This window comes from Callospermophilus lateralis, chromosome 4, assembly GCF_048772815.1.
Source record: "Callospermophilus lateralis isolate mCalLat2 chromosome 4, mCalLat2.hap1, whole genome shotgun sequence".
NCBI classification, from domain to species: domain Eukaryota; kingdom Metazoa; phylum Chordata; class Mammalia; order Rodentia; family Sciuridae; genus Callospermophilus; species Callospermophilus lateralis.
In genome coordinates, this window is record NC_135308.1 from 163,818,138 (window position 1) to 163,834,828 (window position 16,691).

At 52.5% G+C, this 16,691-nt stretch overlaps 1 long non-coding RNA gene across 1 annotated transcript; it reads left to right on the forward strand.

Moving 5' to 3' along the window:
• Positions 1-9,656: 9,656 nt before the first annotated feature.
• On the forward strand, positions 9,657-16,670 carry LOC143397306 (uncharacterized). Its single transcript, XR_013091152.2, has 2 exons — positions 9,657-9,858; positions 13,070-16,670. It is a non-coding gene; the product is annotated as an uncharacterized LOC143397306 (long non-coding RNA).
• Positions 16,671-16,691: the final 21 nt, after the last annotated feature.

The following is a 16,691-nucleotide window of genomic DNA, read 5'->3' on the forward strand; positions in this document are numbered from 1 at the left end:
TTAGGGAATATACGAGCAAGTGAGATTGCTGGGTCACATGGCAGTTCCATCAGTTCTTGAGGAGCCACCAGGCAGCTTTCCACGGTGGCTGCACTGTTTCACATGCCCACCACAACTCGCAAGGATTCCTATTTTTCCTTATCCTTGCCAATTCTTGGCTTCTTCTTTTGAAACAATTTGTATAGTGGTTATCTTAGTAGGTGTGAGGTGCTATTTCATGATTTTGATTTGCACTTCCCTGGTGGCCAGTGATGTTAAGCATATTTTCATGTGTTTTATTAGCCATTTGTTATCTCCTTTGAGGAATTCTTACCCTTGCCCATAATTATATTGGATATTTTATGTAGTTGTAGTTCTACATATAATCTGAACATGAGTTCTTTTTTGTGGGGGGAGGGGAATAAAGTGTTTTGGTTCAAAAAACCTGAGAAAACACTCATTTATTACTTTTTAAATTTAGACATCTTTCAAAAAGGTGGGTACAAAAAGTGTTAGTGTTTATATTCTTTGACACAGCAATTCCACACCAAATGAATTTTCATGGACCGGCATGTTGATTTTGTTGTGAGGATATTCATCACAAAAGGAGAAAGAAAGCAAGGGAGAGATGAAATTGGCAACATCAATATTCAATACTAGGGCTGAGGTTGTGGTTCAACTGTAGAGTGCTTGCCTAGCATATGTGAGGCACTGGGTTTGATTCTCAACACCTCGTATAAGTAAATAAAATAAAGGTCTATCAATAACTAAAAAAAATCTAAAAATCCAATAAAATGAGTTAATAAAATGGGCCCCACCCAACTCAGGGCTATGGATGATAACATATAACTTGGTAGATGGACACTCCATAAGACCTTCACTTTAGAGGAATGTAGGAAGACAGCTTTACAAAGGAGTATTTACTGTATGATCCCATTTTTGTTTCAAACATACGTATAAAAAAGGACTCCAAAATGTCAACACTGGTAATCTTGTATGATCAGGTTAATTTTCTTCAATTTTCCAAATTGTCTACATTAATATGTGGTTAGACAGGCAGAAAAAATTTTTCAGTTATTTTTAAGGGATCCACAAGTGTATGTACAATGTTATGTGATTATGTTAAAAAAAAATGTACATTATTTACAAAAAAGAAGACTCCAGAGGAACCTTGGTTAGTGAGCATGGGGAAAGCGTGTCCTTTTCTTACCTGGTACTCGCCTAGTTTTTGCAAATTCTCCACTGTCAGTTGTCTTAAGTTGTTAAGCTTTTAAAGACAAATATCTAATTTAAGTGAAAATCCAGATTAAATGAGACCTCCGGTTTGCCAGCTAGCACAGGACATCCCCGGGCTCGGGTCGAGCCCGGCCGAGGCGCGAACGCGGGCTGCCGGAACCCCGCAAGCCCAACCCGGCCTGGGCCCTGGCCCCGCCCTGGCCGGCAAGACCCCACCCATGACCCGCCCCCAGTGACACGGCCCGCCGTGCCTCCGCGGAGCTTTCTGAGCAAGCCGCCCGAAGACCCGCCCACGACCCGCCCCAGCCAGCGAGTCCCCGCCCCCAAGCGCCACCGCCCGATCGGGCCACGCCCACTCGGCCGCGACTCGACAGGCGGCCGGGGAGGTCTGAAACCGCTGCCCAGAGGCCCCGCCCCCAGATCCGGCCCTGCCCCTGGGCTCCAGAGTTGCGTCCGCTCGCTCCGCCTCACCCTCGCCCGTGCTTCCGGAGCGGGCCGCGCAGAGGCCCCGCCCACTGCCTCGCGAGGCCCCGCCCCTCCCCGGCGCTGCGTCCGCGCGTCGCTCCTCTCACTGACTTCCGGGGCGGGGCGGAAGTGCGGGCGGCGTGCCTGCTCCGCGGGCCCGACGCGGACCGTCGTGGCTAGCGTGCCTCACCAGGTCGCTTGCGTGTCTGTCCCCGCCCGCCTCCAGGATACCAGGAACTGGGGACCGCGGCAGAGAGCGGGGAGGGGCGAGAGATGGGGCTGTGACCCGCAAGGCGCTCCCGAGTCGTGGTCGCCGCGGTCTCCTTCCTGGGCAGGAGCACGGTGGGCCCAGCGTCGAGGAGCGACGCAGACCCCTTTTGCTGCTGGCCGTGACTCAGCCCCAGCAGTGTGAGCTGGAGTTAGGGCGCGTGCCTCCGGGAAGGCTGAAGGCCCAGAGGTTATTGAAAACGACGTGCTGGGCAATCCTGGGCATACCCATGAACGTGTCCTGTGTTCCCCATGCCAGCACTGTCACCTACTGTCGTCATAAGTCCCCTTCCACAGGTGAGGGGATCGAGACCATGAGGGAGAAAAGGCACAGTTTGGGTTTGGACCCATTGAGCCGACCTGGCATCTAGAGTGTTTTCAGTGGGCACAGTTGCCTGCAGCTGTACCTTACCGTAGCTTTTTGCTACTTCATCTCCAGCCGGGAGGCCCTCCTGCCCAGAGAAAGGATATCTCACCACATTATCACCAGCACTGGAGAGATTAAGATTTCAAGTACTACCACTGAAATTAGCCATACACAGGCAGAGGCCTCAAATTTCTCTCCTACTGAATGCCTATCCCTTTAATACCATTGCAAAAAAAAAAAAAGGTTTAAGTGGAACCATTTTAGGTTGAGGATCATCTGTACACTTTGCCTCCTGCTCAAAGGAAAAGAAGGTTTCTTTTGTATGGTGTCTGAGGAGAAGGCTTGAAAAAGTAGCTGATCCTGAGATGGCGGGCTGTGAGATCAAGCCTATTGGACCAGTGACTCAGGAACAGAACTATATATGAGAGAAATCCGCAATACACACATGCCCTCAGTGTCAAAGAAATCAACCCATTGTACTCTGGAGACTGCATCTCCCATCTGTACCCACCCCTCTCCCTGGGATACACCAAGGGCCATTCCGATTTCACTGGCTTTCCAGGTTGTCTATGCTGGACATTGGCAGTAATCAGCACATGGGATGCCTGGCCCAGGCCTGGGGCCCAGCACAGACTGTCTGCAGCAGTTCGGATTTTCTAGCCTCAAATGTCCCTTGGAGAGGAAGCTGCACATTGATTTTTTTTTTTTTTTTTTTTTTTTGGCTCCATATTAAAGAACAAAGCATGGGAACTGGACAGGCCCCTCTGTAAACAGAAAACACATGTTTTCCAGAGAATGGTCTCTTCCTTTCTTGTTTAATCTCCTATACACAGAGGTCTCCTCCAGGATTCCTGACACTCGGGCCAACACCCACCTTCTTCATGGGGGTAATGAAAGTGTTAGTGGATCTGCTCAGCAGTGAAGTGCGCCTGGAATGTGGTCCCAGAAAGGCAGCACCTGACGGGATTCAGTGAAGGCCTGAACCATTTACGTCCCCTACAGTCATGAGAGTTGTCCTGGGTTCTACACGAACTAGCTCCCAATGAATGAGTGTTCTTTGGGACCTACTAACTACATAAAGGCAGAGACTTCTCTAATCTGAGGAGGCTGAGGCCTCACATCTACAAATAGGTATCCTGGGACTCACTATCCACTGCTATGTGGCTTGAGGCCAGTTTTTTTTTTTTTTTTTTTTTAATAACCTCTCTGAGCCTCAGTCTTCTCATTTGTAAAATGGAAGTGACCATATTTTGTTGTTGAGGGTTAAATAAGATAGTAGGAATGGCCTGTCAAACAACTAGGAGCTAGTTAATAAGCAGGCAAAATCAAACTCACTCACAGTTTCAATGCTGAGCTATTTCTGAACTCTAGAAATTTGTAGAATGGCCTGGGAGCCCTCTATACAGCCCCAGGATCCCTGTACTCTGACAAGCACCTCCTTGTCCCTTCTGCTGGGAACTTCTATCCCCAGATCAGCTGTGACACTTCTATGGAAACAGCCTCCATAGGGTTATCTTCTTGAATGTCCTCAGCAACCATCTGTGCCCTTGAGGGAGATTTGATGGCCCAGACATCCTTGGGCCAACTCTGCTGAGAGTTTTGTGGAAGTCCAGCCCGGACCTCTTGTCTAGGGGCCAGGATGTGCAGAAACCATAAAGGGGAATTCCTTGTGGATCCTGGCTCTGAGGGCCATTTGGAAGAACATGGACTAAATCATCTCATAGGTCGCCATGGGTGTCTGGGTGTGTGTAAAACCAGAGATATTTGCATGCTCCCAGAGTTGGCAGAGAGGCCAAACCAAAGCCAGCCTCATTAACACAGGTTGCCTCAGCCCACAGTCGAGTTTCTTTGGAGAAACCTTTCCTCCTGGGAAAATTCTGATAGTGCATTGTTCAGAAGATGATGGGCTTTTGAGGCTGGGTTTTACTCCTGGCCTATCCCTGACCAGCTGTGTGACCTCTGGCAGGCCCCTGGATCAGTTTGCCATTTCCCCATCTCAAGTGCTCCAAGGAGGAGAGACAGGCCAAGGCCACACAAGTGAGTATCCCCAACATGTCAGCAACCCTGCTCATTAGAAAAATTTGAAAAGTAATTGGCATTCTCAAAAGTTCTATTCATAACAACCAAAAATAAACTAAAAATCAGAAATAGTTGTCCATCGCTAAATATATAAGCTTCAGCAGGCTGCAGTGGACTGTCATAAAGCAATAAAAAGGACCAAGCTCTGGGTAGACAGAAGACACCAAGGAAGTGTGCCAAGCAAGTGTTCCTGCTCCACTCTCCAGTTAAGTTAAATGAAGGCTCAACTACTCAGCAAGGACAGGACTCAGGTGACCTGGGGCCTGGGGAGGAGCAAGGGGGTACTAGAGGACATTATGTGGGGTACATGTGTCCTTTCTTGATAGAGATGGTGGCCACACAGTTGTATATAATTGTCAGAAGTCATTCCTGGGAGCTGGGGATGTGTTGCAGCGGTTCAGCCCTTGCCTAGCATGCAGGAAGCCCTGGGTCCCACCCAGCACCACCACCAAAAAAAAAAAAAAAAAAAAAAAAAAAAAAAAAAAAAAATCCATGATGCAAACTAAAAGGGTCTTGCTATATGGAATTATACCTCAGTAAAACTTATTTTTAAAATTGATATTTATATTTAGCTTTTACTTTTTAATCTAGTAGAGAATATTTAATGACACAAAATGTTCACAATGTATCAAACAGAATGATTCTAAAATATAGTATGGTCTAACTGCTCTGTAATTACATGTATACATTTGTAACCTATGGTGTGGTCTAATTACATAAGTGTGTGTGTATACACATGAGAGTGTACACACACACACACACACACACACAGAGAATTTGGAAAATATACCAAAAGGACTTTTAGCAAAATATACCCAGTAATTACCTCATGGGTAATTTTTGTTTTCTTTTTTGTGCCTTTCTGTATTTCCAATTTTCCTTAATGAACACTTTTCTTGTTATGAACAAATTAAGTAAAACCAAGCGTATTTCTTTTTTTCCAGCTGTAGCAGGTTGGAGACGTGGGCTGGGCTCCTGAACAGAACACGAAAGACACCCGGTTCCAGCGAAGGGAGGTGCCTGGCAAGGCCTCAGCAGGGAAGAGGGCCTGAGGGCGGCTCCCACCTCTCCTCTAACTGGCTCAGTGCTGGCTCACTTTGGAGGGCTGACATGCCCTCTGGGGACTGCTGAGCTGCTGATGCTTGGAGGGGAAGGGTGGCCTGGAGGAGCATTGCTGGGGCCAGACCTTACTGTTGGTGCTGGGCCCTGCATGCCTGTCCTCTCGTGCTACCCTGTACATGGGGCTCAGAGCTCGGTTATCTTGGCCCCTGTGCCAGCGACTCTCCTTGAGGGCTGGTAGGGATGGACAGACCCACGCTGTGCCTGCCCCTGCACACTGTCACTGCCTCCTGTCTGTGGCCCTGGGTTATTGTTTGCCACCACCTGTCCCACCAAATTTGAGGAAACTGAGGATCAGAGATGAGAAGTGGCTTGTCCAGAACCACCCTGGGCAGGACTTGACCTATATTAGGATTTCTGTTGTCTTCAACTTAAGTTCCCAGAAGCTGCAGTGTGGAGCGGGGGTTCTGGCTGTGGTTTTTCTATGTCTGACTCTGCTCCTGGTTCTTGTGCGTTCAGGAGACCCACTATCCTGGCTGAGCTTCGTGGTCATGGTGCACTTCTCTGGGAACAGGCCCCTGCCTGTGTCCCCCACCCCTGCATCTCTTGCCACTTAGGATCACAAAGGTGCTGGAGGGAGGCCTGACTGTGGTGGTTCATCTCTTCCCTGACTGACAGCACATTCTGCAACCACCTTGGAAATTAAAATAATAGCCTAAATATATTAAAATATATATTTTTAACCAAGTCCCACATGGGGGTGCTGAGGCACAGAAGGTCAAGGACACAACGTGGTGGAGAATCTATCACTGGCACTTTCATATTGCAGATGTCACAGTATACAGTCCTGGAGAATGGGCGGCCACACACACTGAATTTACGCCTGTGTGTGGAGGCTGCACTGGCGTGGGGTCGGCTGGCGTGCTGTTGGCTGGGGTCACTGCACAGCTTGGGGGTTGCTATCCCTGCCCAGTCTTCTGTGAGGCCTCACTCATGTTTCCATTTAAAAACAAGTTGGGGGCCAGGGTTGTGGCTCAGTGGCAGAGCGCTTGCCTAGCATACGTGAGGCACTGGGTTTGATCCCTGGCACCACATAAAAACAAATAAAATAAAGGTATTGTGTCTACCTACAATAAAAAGAAAAAATTTTAAAAAAATACAAGTTGGGGGTTGGGGCTGGGGCTCAGGGGTACCACACTTGCCTGGCATGCGTGAGGCACTGAGTTCGATTCTTAACACCGCATAAAAATAAATAAAATAAAGGTCTATCAACAACTAAAAAAAAGTCTTTAGAAAAACAAGTTGGGGTAAAAAAGAAATTTTTAAATGCAGTATAATTGAGTTTAATTTGAATTTAAATTTATTTTTTAGTTTAAATTTATTTTTAACTGATAGATAAAAATTGTACATATTTATGGAGCACCATATGCTATTTCTATAATGTATACATAGTATAGTATTTAATTCAGATTAAGCATGTTTATCTCCTCAAACTTTATCATGCCTTTATGATGAAAACAAATCCCTTTTTTGCAGCTTTCTGGAACATACAGTGCACAGAGGTCATCTGCAGCCACCGTGCTGGACAGCACACGGCGGGCGGGGCCTGGCTCCCCTGTGGTCCTTGGTCAACCTCCCTATATTTCTAGGACTGTACAGAAGCACTGGCCTCACTATCTGCAGGCTTTGGAGTAAAGGACATGGTGGAAACTTCTCCTTTCTTTTTCTTTCTCCAAACATTCTATAGCAGTGTGTGTTACTTTTATAATGAGAAGAGGTAAATACATTCAGGGTAAAATTAGTGAAACTGTCTAAGCCCTCATGTCAGATGACAATCAAGGACACTGGCCTTTGCCGAGTGCCTGGTATGCAAGTATCTACTGCTCTGAACACCCTGCCTGTGGGATGGTGCGCGGGTGTTTCTTGGTGGAGCCCGGGCAAAGCAGAACATTCCATCCTCCGCGCCTCAGGATTACACTGTTTTTCTTTTTCTTTCTTCCTTTTTTTTTCCCCCTCCAGTGCTGAGGATTTTTCCCCCAGCACCTCACACATGCTATGCAAGTGCTCCACCACTGAGCTATACCCCCAGTCCATTTTATTTTACTTTGAGACAGTCTCACTAAGTTGCTGCGATCCTCCCGTCTCAGCCTCCGGAGTTGCTGGGACGACAGGCACACACCAATGCACCCATGTGGATTGCACTGTTTTCCTCACATCTTCCTCCCTGAAAGATGGACATTTTCCCTGAACACAGTAATCTTCAACTGAAATATTTTTACCTCATTTACCTAGAATGAGGAATTATTTCTGTAAGCAGAATTTAGTTTAAACATACTTACAAATCATAGACATTTACCTTCTCACTCTACAGCATTATTAACCAGTAGCCAAAGTCAGGATTAGCAGGGCCAGAGCAAGATGAAAATGCAGGCCCTGTACTCAAAAACGACCCAGAATTATGAGCCGGTTATAGCTGAGCATTGAGTACTGGGCCCTTCCGCAGGTGTGGTGTGGCCCTGTACAAAGGAGGGGGCCCCACAGTCAGGTAGCCAGCCTGGGACAAGATAGTGATGTTTTCCAATAGAACTAGGGTGGCATTCCCCGTTGAGACAAGTACACCAGTGACAAGGAGGCAGGAAGCAAAGGAGTTCAGACGTCAGGGAGACACCATGTTCCTGATGCACCGAAAATATAAAACAGTGTGCCCTGTTAAGTATGCCTGCGGAGAGAGCAGGCAGCTTCCCTCTCCGGGAAAGGCCAGGCCCTGAGCAAGGCGCTGCATTGAGAGGAGGGAATTCTGCCACGTCTCCACCTGGTGTTCTGCCTCAGTGGAATGTCAGTCGCTGTGCCCTGGAGTGAGTGAGGCTGGTGTCCTGAGGCCTGGGGAGGAATAGGGACAGACTTTGCCAGGGCTGACCACCATGAAGACAAGAGCAGCCGCATCCCCCTGCCTGGGACAGGATCCTGGGCTCTGTTGGCAGGTGGATTTTCCCCCAGAGGTAGCTCACAGGCCGTCCCAGCCAGCCCTGGCACCTCCTGGCATCTCCACAACCTGTGTTCTCAGGGCCAGAAGTCTCGGAAGTTTCCAGGTGGATGGGCAACAAGGCCTCTTCCACGAATCACTTGTAGAAGTCCAGGACAGAATCCAGAAAGAACTGAGCTTGGGCAGTCATTAGAAGGGGATCCCCATCTAAGGGAGCGGGGCTGCAGCTCCTTGAGCCACAAACCACTTCTGTGGGGGAAGAGACAGCATGGTCTTCCCTCCCGACCCCCACTTAGGCTTCCATAGCCCCCTCCATTTTTCTTTAAAAAACAAGCAGGCAGAAGCCCTGTGCTCCCAACCTGAAATAGTGCTCTGGAGGAGCAGGCCTGGGACTGTTTTCTGCATAAATGAGTCGGGGGTGGGAGGACAAATGGTAAACATAGCCAGTGAGGTGCAGGAGTGCCCCAAGCCAGCTGGCAGCTGGAGGCCCATGCCCCTCAGCACCTGGTCCATGGCCTGCAGGGCCTTGGCAGTCTCTGGGGCATGGGCTCAGCTACTTTGTGGATTTTCAGGCCTGGGGCTACTCATCTGCTGCCCCTACCCAGGATGTGTCCCCAGGACCCTGCCCTGGAGGAGTTCAAAGCCAGGCAGAGAGAAGAGGACAGTAAATGGCAGAGGCCAACTGAGGAGCTGCAGCTCAGGACCAGGCCAGCGAATCCTTCCAGCCTCACCCATCAAATATCTTCCTTGGAGGTTGGGAACAGGGACACCACACCTTTTGGAGGAGGCTGAATGGGTCTGGGCACAGGACCCAGCATGGAATCCCTCCTTCCTGTTCTGGGCCACAGGCTGACCTGGCACTGGAGGGCAGGAGACAGCCACCACCCTCCCACTCTGCAGTTGGACGTGGTGTCACCTGCTGTTACACCCGCCCTCACTCCCAGACCCGTGGGAGTGGGCTATCAAGTGCCAGATGCCTGCGAGGCCACCGTGGAGAGTGACCAGAGCTTTGGGAAGGGCCATTCACCCGCTGCAGGACATTCTTGTTTACCTCCTAAGAAAAAGACAAAACCAAAAGCCCGTGTGGGTGGAATTTCAAGTTCTGGGCTTTCTCAGTGGGCCGCTCTCCCCGCAGTCCTCTCTTCCTCCCTCTCCCGGGCCTGCTCTCTCCCTCTTTGTTGCCAAGCTCAGACGTCGCTGCTGAAACCCAGCCCAGCGTCCGCGAAGCCCGGAAACTTCCAGCTCGGCGACTGTGCACAAAGTTGGGGTGGCGAGGCCAGGGTGACAGCAGCGCCCCGGCCGGCCACGGCGGCGACCGCGTCTGCACTCCGCTGGGGCTGCGCGCCGGGACTGGGACGGTCTGCGGGGCCGGACCTGAACTTGACCGCGAGTGCCTGCGCCGCGGGGCCTCCGGGACCACCTGGTAAGCGCTCGCCCTGGCCCTCGCCGGCTGGGCCGCGGCGGCAGCGGGAGGGGGCGTCCCGGGGGCGCTTGGGGACGCGGGGCGCGCAGTCCCGCCTTGGGCGCCCCCGGCCTTAGCGAACAAAGGCTGCGGATGGGGCAGGGACTCCTCCCGACATTTTCCTCCCCGCGGCAGGGCAGGCGCGGGTGCGCCGCCAGGGCTCTTAAAGGGGAAAGATCACGCCGGCGGCCTCTCGCTGCTTTTCTGCACATGGCCCTGCTTTGGCTGCAGGGAGGAAGGAGTGGGCACCGGTGCCACCAGCGCCCAGGTGTTAACCCGCCCAGGCCCGGCTGCCAGACACGGCGCGAACAGCCAGGGCCTGCCTGGGGTGAGGCCCCTCCATGAACTGGCCGTCCAGCCGCCTCCTCACGTTGCAACAGGAACCCGGGCCCTGGTGAACGTTGCGCCGGCTCTGCCCCCACAGCTTGGTGACACCCTGCCCTACCCCGGGCAACCCTGATAGTAGAGCCTGGGGCTGCCAGCATTCTGTCTGCTCTGCTTGGGGCAGCCACAATGCCAAGTGGCCATGGTGGGTGCTGGGCACACACAGCAGCTGTGCACAGGGACTAGGAGAAGAAAGAGCCCTGGCCTGCAGGGTCTGGCCCTGGGGAAAGGTGTGGGGCTCTGCTGTCTGCCTCCAGCCCCTGCCAACCTGCCCAGACCCAGCCCACCCTCCAGCTGGCTTCATTTCACCCATCTTCCTCAGCTTGCTGAGACAAGATGCCTGCCCCTGGGAGTGGCATGGTCCCTGGGGGGCACCCATGGATAGAAAGGCACCCCTCTGTGAGCAGTGGCAAACCCGTAAAAGCTCCTAGATCTCTGTTCCTGTCCCAGGCCTGTAGCCCAGGGAGCCTCTGAGTTTAACCAGGGCCTGTAACCCCTCGAAGTCCCCAGCCTTCCAGAGGCCATCAGAAATCTTCGCTTTCTGGGACCCTAGCGTCCTTGGTGAGAAGCTGCAGGACCTGTGAGGGAGCTCCCAGGCAAGAGTAAAGGTACCCGGCCCTGGGGTCCCAGTGGGTCGCTCACAGTGCCCCAGATTCTCCTGTAAGTTCTCAAACGGGGAGAAGCCAGGGGGCTCAAGAGGAGCCTGCAGGGGAAGGGGGCCATGGGCCTGCCCTAAGGGAAGGCCTTGCAGCTCAGAGAGGTGTAGCTCAGAGAGGGCAGAGCCCTTGGGCTGCCAGAGCACCAACTTCAGATGGATATCCAGATTTGTACATGGGATGGCCAAAATCTGAAAGCACTGCAGGTCGAGGAAACACATGCTTGGGTTGACCCTGCCCCCGCCCCCCAGGTTGCAAGCCCCGTGTATGTGGGAGGTGGCTAATGTTAAAAGCAGGCTTCCTAGTGACCCCAGCCCCAGCCAAGGCCTAGAGAGGAAAGCCCCAGGCATCTGGGGAGCCAGAGGGAGGGTGTGTACTTCATCACCCAATACCACAGGGAAGTTGAGCTGTCCAGGCAACCCATGCCTGCTTGCTTCTCAGAGGCCAGATTTATTTATTTCAGGAGATTTGAAGTTAAAATGAATCACCTTCCCTTCTCTGGCCCCAAATCCTCTCGAGCAGCTTCCATGTCCACTGAGGCAGTGCCCACAGGGATCAGTGTAGAATGAAGGAAAGACAGGATGCAGAAAATGAGCCTGAACTTGAAGTTGTTTGGGGTCCCAGATGGTGAGCCCCAATGGTTGGCTGCAGAGAGATGGGCCTGCCCCATATCAAGTATCACCTCACCTCTCTGAGCCTCAGTTTCCTCGCCTATAAAATGGGCTTGATAGGGGCTAGGGCTATAGCTCAGGGTTAGAGTGCTTGCCTAGCACATGTGAGGCACTGGGTTTGATCCTCAGCACCACATAAAAATAAACAAATAAAAGAAAGGCATTCTGTCCATCTACAACTATAAATTTTTTTAAATGGGCTTAATAGTTCTGACTCACACAGCAGGTCTTCAGGAGTCATTAGTGACTGCTATGTTCCTGGAGACCAGTGGCCCAGGCTTCTGGCTCCTGTCACAGGTCACCTGTCTCTGGGCAGCTCAGGAATGTCTCTCTTGCATCTCAAGTCAACTCTCGTTTGCTTTCCTTTCCCTTCTCATGTTTATGTTCTTTTCCTAGCAGCCTCTCTGAGCCCCTCCCCTGTGCCTACAGCCCTTGCCAGGCCTGAGAGGCAGGTCCCTGCCGTGAGAAGCTGCTGAGTGTCCCCTGTAATGAAAGCAGCTGGGACAGTCTGTTGAATGCCACCAGAGACTGGCAGCTCCTTACCTCTCTGACAGTATTGTTGCAGAGATTGTAGGTGAAACCTCCCAGGTATCCGTGAGCCTTAACTGGGAGGACCAGAAGGGAGATAGTCCCCATGCAGTGGCTCTGTGTCTGAGGCATCTGGTTTTGCTGGGGAAACCATAATATTGTAAGAATGTCCTGAGAACTTGGTGAGGTACTGATTTCAGTCTTCAGGAAAAGAATCGCTAGTGATGGATGCGTGCTTTTAGAAAACCAGAGCCCTGTTTCCCCTTTCTGCCTACCGCCCATTCAGCAATGCCAAGACCATGTGGGTGACCCCACCCACCTCCTAACAAGCCGGCCTCTGTCCTTGGGGACAACAGACATGTGCTTTGGTTTTCTGGGTTTAAACCCCTCGGGCTGCCAATATCTGAAAACCCGGATAAAATATGAGAAGAAAAGGAATCACTGAAGTGACAAGCAAACAAAGCTACTGCAAAAAGTGGGCCACTGCATCCAGGAGACTGAAGAGCAAGACCCAGGCACAGAGGCCTGCAGCCTCCCCAGGCCGCCTGCAGACTTTGCAGGGCCCAGTGTAAGATGAAAACGTGTGGCCTTGTTCAAAAATGACAAGCAGGTCGAGATGATGGCGGACGGCAGTGAGCTGTGCTCAGGCCCTCCTCAGCCTGGGGTCCTGGGTGGCAGCATAGGTGAAAAGTCCGAAGCCAGCCTGCCCCCTGCACCTGTTCAAGCCAAGTGCTGAGGCCAGGGAGACCTGTGGGCATCCTCATGGCTCCTGGGAGGAGCCCTGATGGCCCTCTCCTGCTTGTGGTTCCATCGCGGAGGCCCCATTAACCTGGGACACTCTGAATCCTCACAAAAGAAGAAAACCATCTTTCTTTCCGTTTTTCCTTTTTCTTTTTCTTTCTTTCTTTTTTTTTTTTTTTTTTTTTTTTTTAGAAAACCATCTGTCAATCACCTTTGAAACCACGCTGGGCCAGCCCTGGGAACCTCCGCAGTGTCCAGGAGCACATAGTGATAGTGTTTCAACGTCAGCGTCTGAGCGTCTTGTTGTGTGTGCTTGACCTTCTGCTAGTTCTCTAGCTGTTGAGCACTTTGCTTTCCTGGGAAGATCCTGTTCCCCAGTTGACTCCAACACCTGCTCGCGTTCCCCTGGAGGGTTTCCTCCACCAACCCCTCATTACATGCGCAGATTCCTCCCGAGCATCTTCAGTTTTCTCTTCTAGAAACAGCACTGGAAGGACGTGTGTGCGCATTTGTTTCCTAAGGGAGAAAAAACATGCTTTGGTGCTGCTGCTTCTGGGTATGGGAGAACTTTTAGTTCCGGAAGTTTCTTAGACTTGTCAGTGAAATCCCATTTTGCCCAAGGACTTTGGTCTTGACCCTCTTGTGCAGTTCTAGGGCTGCAGCCCTGGCATCTGTAACCGGCCTCTTTGTGGATGAGGACCTGGGCTCCCCGAACAGCAGCCCTGGCCCAGGGACCTCCATGTGGACCACAGGAGATTCTGCTGCCCTTACTGTAAGGAGGACATGACATATGAGTGATCGCTCTGCAGATGAGCCGTTTGTCCTGCCAGACCATGGACAGGACTTGAGAGCCCATGAGTAGCAAGATGGGCTGCCTGGACCACCAAGCCTGTCAGGCCGGCACTGGAATGAGATAGCACTTGGCATGGTGCCCACTCACGGGCTGCCCTCAGTAAATGAAGAGGACAAGGACGTGGGCAAGGGGGTGAGAACTCTGTGGAGGGGTCTGCCCACCTGGCAAAGGCCCCTCAGGACAGGGATGGGGTGTGCTGGCCTCCCCCAGTGCCACCCATGCAGAAGAACCCTGTGAGCCAGGGGCTGTGTGGAGGGCTGTGTCCATGCACCGTGCTCCCCCTGCTGAGGCATCTGGGCATGTCGGGAGGAGGGAAGGCCCACTGGAGTCCGGGGCTGCCATGGCAACCTGCTGTTGATGTACCAGCTTGAACGACGCAAATTTCTCCTTTTCTTTTTCAATATGGTGCTGGGGATGGAGCCCGGGCCTTTTTTGATGCTAAGTGTGCTCTATACCACTGAGCGGCACCTCGAGCTCTGAGTGTGTGTTTGTTAATTACTTATTAGTTAGGGAGGTCAGAGTCTGACGCGGTCTCTCTGGGCTCAGATCAAGGGGCCAGCAGGGCCCGCTCCCTCCTGAGGTTCCAGGTGGGATCCCTTGCCCTGCTTTTCCTGGTTCGGTGCCGCCTGCATTCGGCGGCTTTCGGCCCCCGCTCCATCCTGGAGCCAGCAGCAGCTTCTCACTCGTCCTCTGACCTCAGCTGGGAAAGGTCTTGTGGTTTTCAGGATCCGCGTGGTTATGAGGTCACCCCCTGAAGGGTGAGGGAAATGGAGACCTAGCCCTGCTCACAGGCCAGGCCCAGGGTCCTCCAACAGATGTCCACCCTCCTTTCCCACCTGGGGTGGAGGGTCTTCATCTGGAGGGGCCCCTGCTTGAAGACTGCCCCAGCTCAGTGACAGGAGAAGGGAGGGAGGAGGGAGCTCCTGCCTGGGCAGGACCTCTGCATGTTGGTGCTGCTGGCCTCGGCTGCCTTCTCCCTCCTCCTCCCCAGACCCCGTGGCCTATAAGGTTAGTTTTCTCATGTTTCAGATCAAAAGCTGAAGCTCTCAGAGGAGCCGCAGCTTGTCCAAGGAGGAGACTTGCTTCTACAGAGGACCCAGGACCCGTGAAACCTTGTGGTTGGCAGAAAAGTAGGTGTGACTGGGACTGTCCCATGAGCAGGAGGGCAGAGGTGCCCAGATGTCAATGGTCCCCGGGAGTCCTGGGGCACAGGCCTATGCACTCACTGATGGGCAGCTGAGAAGTGCCTGGAATCACATCTGTGGTTGTAAAGCTGGAGAAACAGCCTCAGAAAGGGATATTCATTTTCCCAAAGACACACAGCTACTGGAGAGCTCTTCTGCTCTGACCTTCCACCTTGCCCCTGTGTCCTTCCCTGCAGGCGCACCGCACGCTCTGGATCTGTGGTGCACTCTGGGGGGAGGCTGGATGGTCTGTTGTTAGAGCGCTTAGCTGCCCCTCTGGAAAGAATCTTTCTCTAACATGAAGTCACACCTAGACAGGGGTCAGGCAGTGCACAGTATGGTGGGTTAAAAGCTCCTGCATGTGGAGCTGGGCCATTCTGAGCTCAAATCCTGATGCCACCACCTGGGTGCTCTTTGGCCTATTGCTGACCTCTCTGTACTTAGGTTTTCCCATCTGCAAAATGAGGATGAGATGTTACAAGACCCCAGAGGACCCCTGGGAGGCCCTTGCTGGCAACAGACCCTGCCTAGAGCCCTCCCCTCCCACACAGCACTGCACATATCCAAGGGAAGATGGACACCTTCCCACCTCCAGCATGGCCACAAAGATTCAGGCTGATTTCTAAACAAACTGCTGACCACTGTCCTTGGGCCTCACCAGGTGCAGGGCCCAATGTCCTGGATCAATCTGGACTTGTTCTGGGGCTGGGAAGCTTCCAGTCAGAAGCCCGACTGGTCCCCACTTCTGCCCATCACCAGGCAAAGGATCTAGGACCTTGGACAGGCTCTGTCCAGCCAGGAGCTGCTCTTGCTCCCCAACACCATGAGGCAGGACCGTGAGGCAGGACCACTGCCCTTCCTGTTTATAGGTGGGTCAACTGAGGCCCAGAGAGCCTAGAAAACTTGCCTGAGGCTGCACCCTGGCAAGGACAGGGCTGGACCTTGGTGGTGGCTAGACTCCAAGCCCAGGGCTGCATGGAACGGCCTGCTCCCTCCAGGGGCACGGCCTTTCCTCTCTCACTTATCCAGTAGCCCTTGGTTCTCCCCAGACAGGCGGCAGCTCTTCCTGCCACACTGGCACGACAGGCCTGCTGCTCTCAGGACAGAGGGGCCGTGAGATGGCTGTTGGAGGAAGGGACCTGCAGCTTGCTCACAGAGGGCAGGTGTGCATGGCAAAGGCGGAGGCTGAGCAGCTGGAAGTGTCCCGCCGCAGGGGTTTGGGCCACAGCACACATTTTGGCCTGGGTGTGGTGAGCTGCTCTGAATAAGAAAATGAGAGAATTTTCCAAGAGCAGCATTTGAAGCTGGGGTAGCCTTTGATATGGGACGGTGGACCAGGGCATGCACCCAAGGCTGGAGCCCACAGAGGGCACCGTCGGACAGCGTCCCCCTGAGCTGTCTGTGCCATGGCCGCCGCCTTGGGCCTGGCACTGGAGGAGTTAAGTTGCAGCAGGCACCTTGGCATGTCCCACTGGCCAGAGTGTCCAGCGCCCCACCCCCACTGCTTTCTTCCTTTTTGCCTTTTCCTTCTTAATTAATCATACGCTGCTGCCCAATTTAAATATGGAAATGCCCAGGCTGGGCCATGCGATTATTCATGAGGCCAGGCCGCTGTCCGAGGCACTGGGGCTACGGGGAGCATCCGCATCTCCTCCTTTCTGATGTGTGTGAAATTATGTGCACAAAAGGCGCCTCCTTATCTGGGTGTGTGAACTAAATAAATAAATAAGGGCTTTTGTTTGTTTGCCGGCTCCTGCACATGACTGTTTTGACTGAA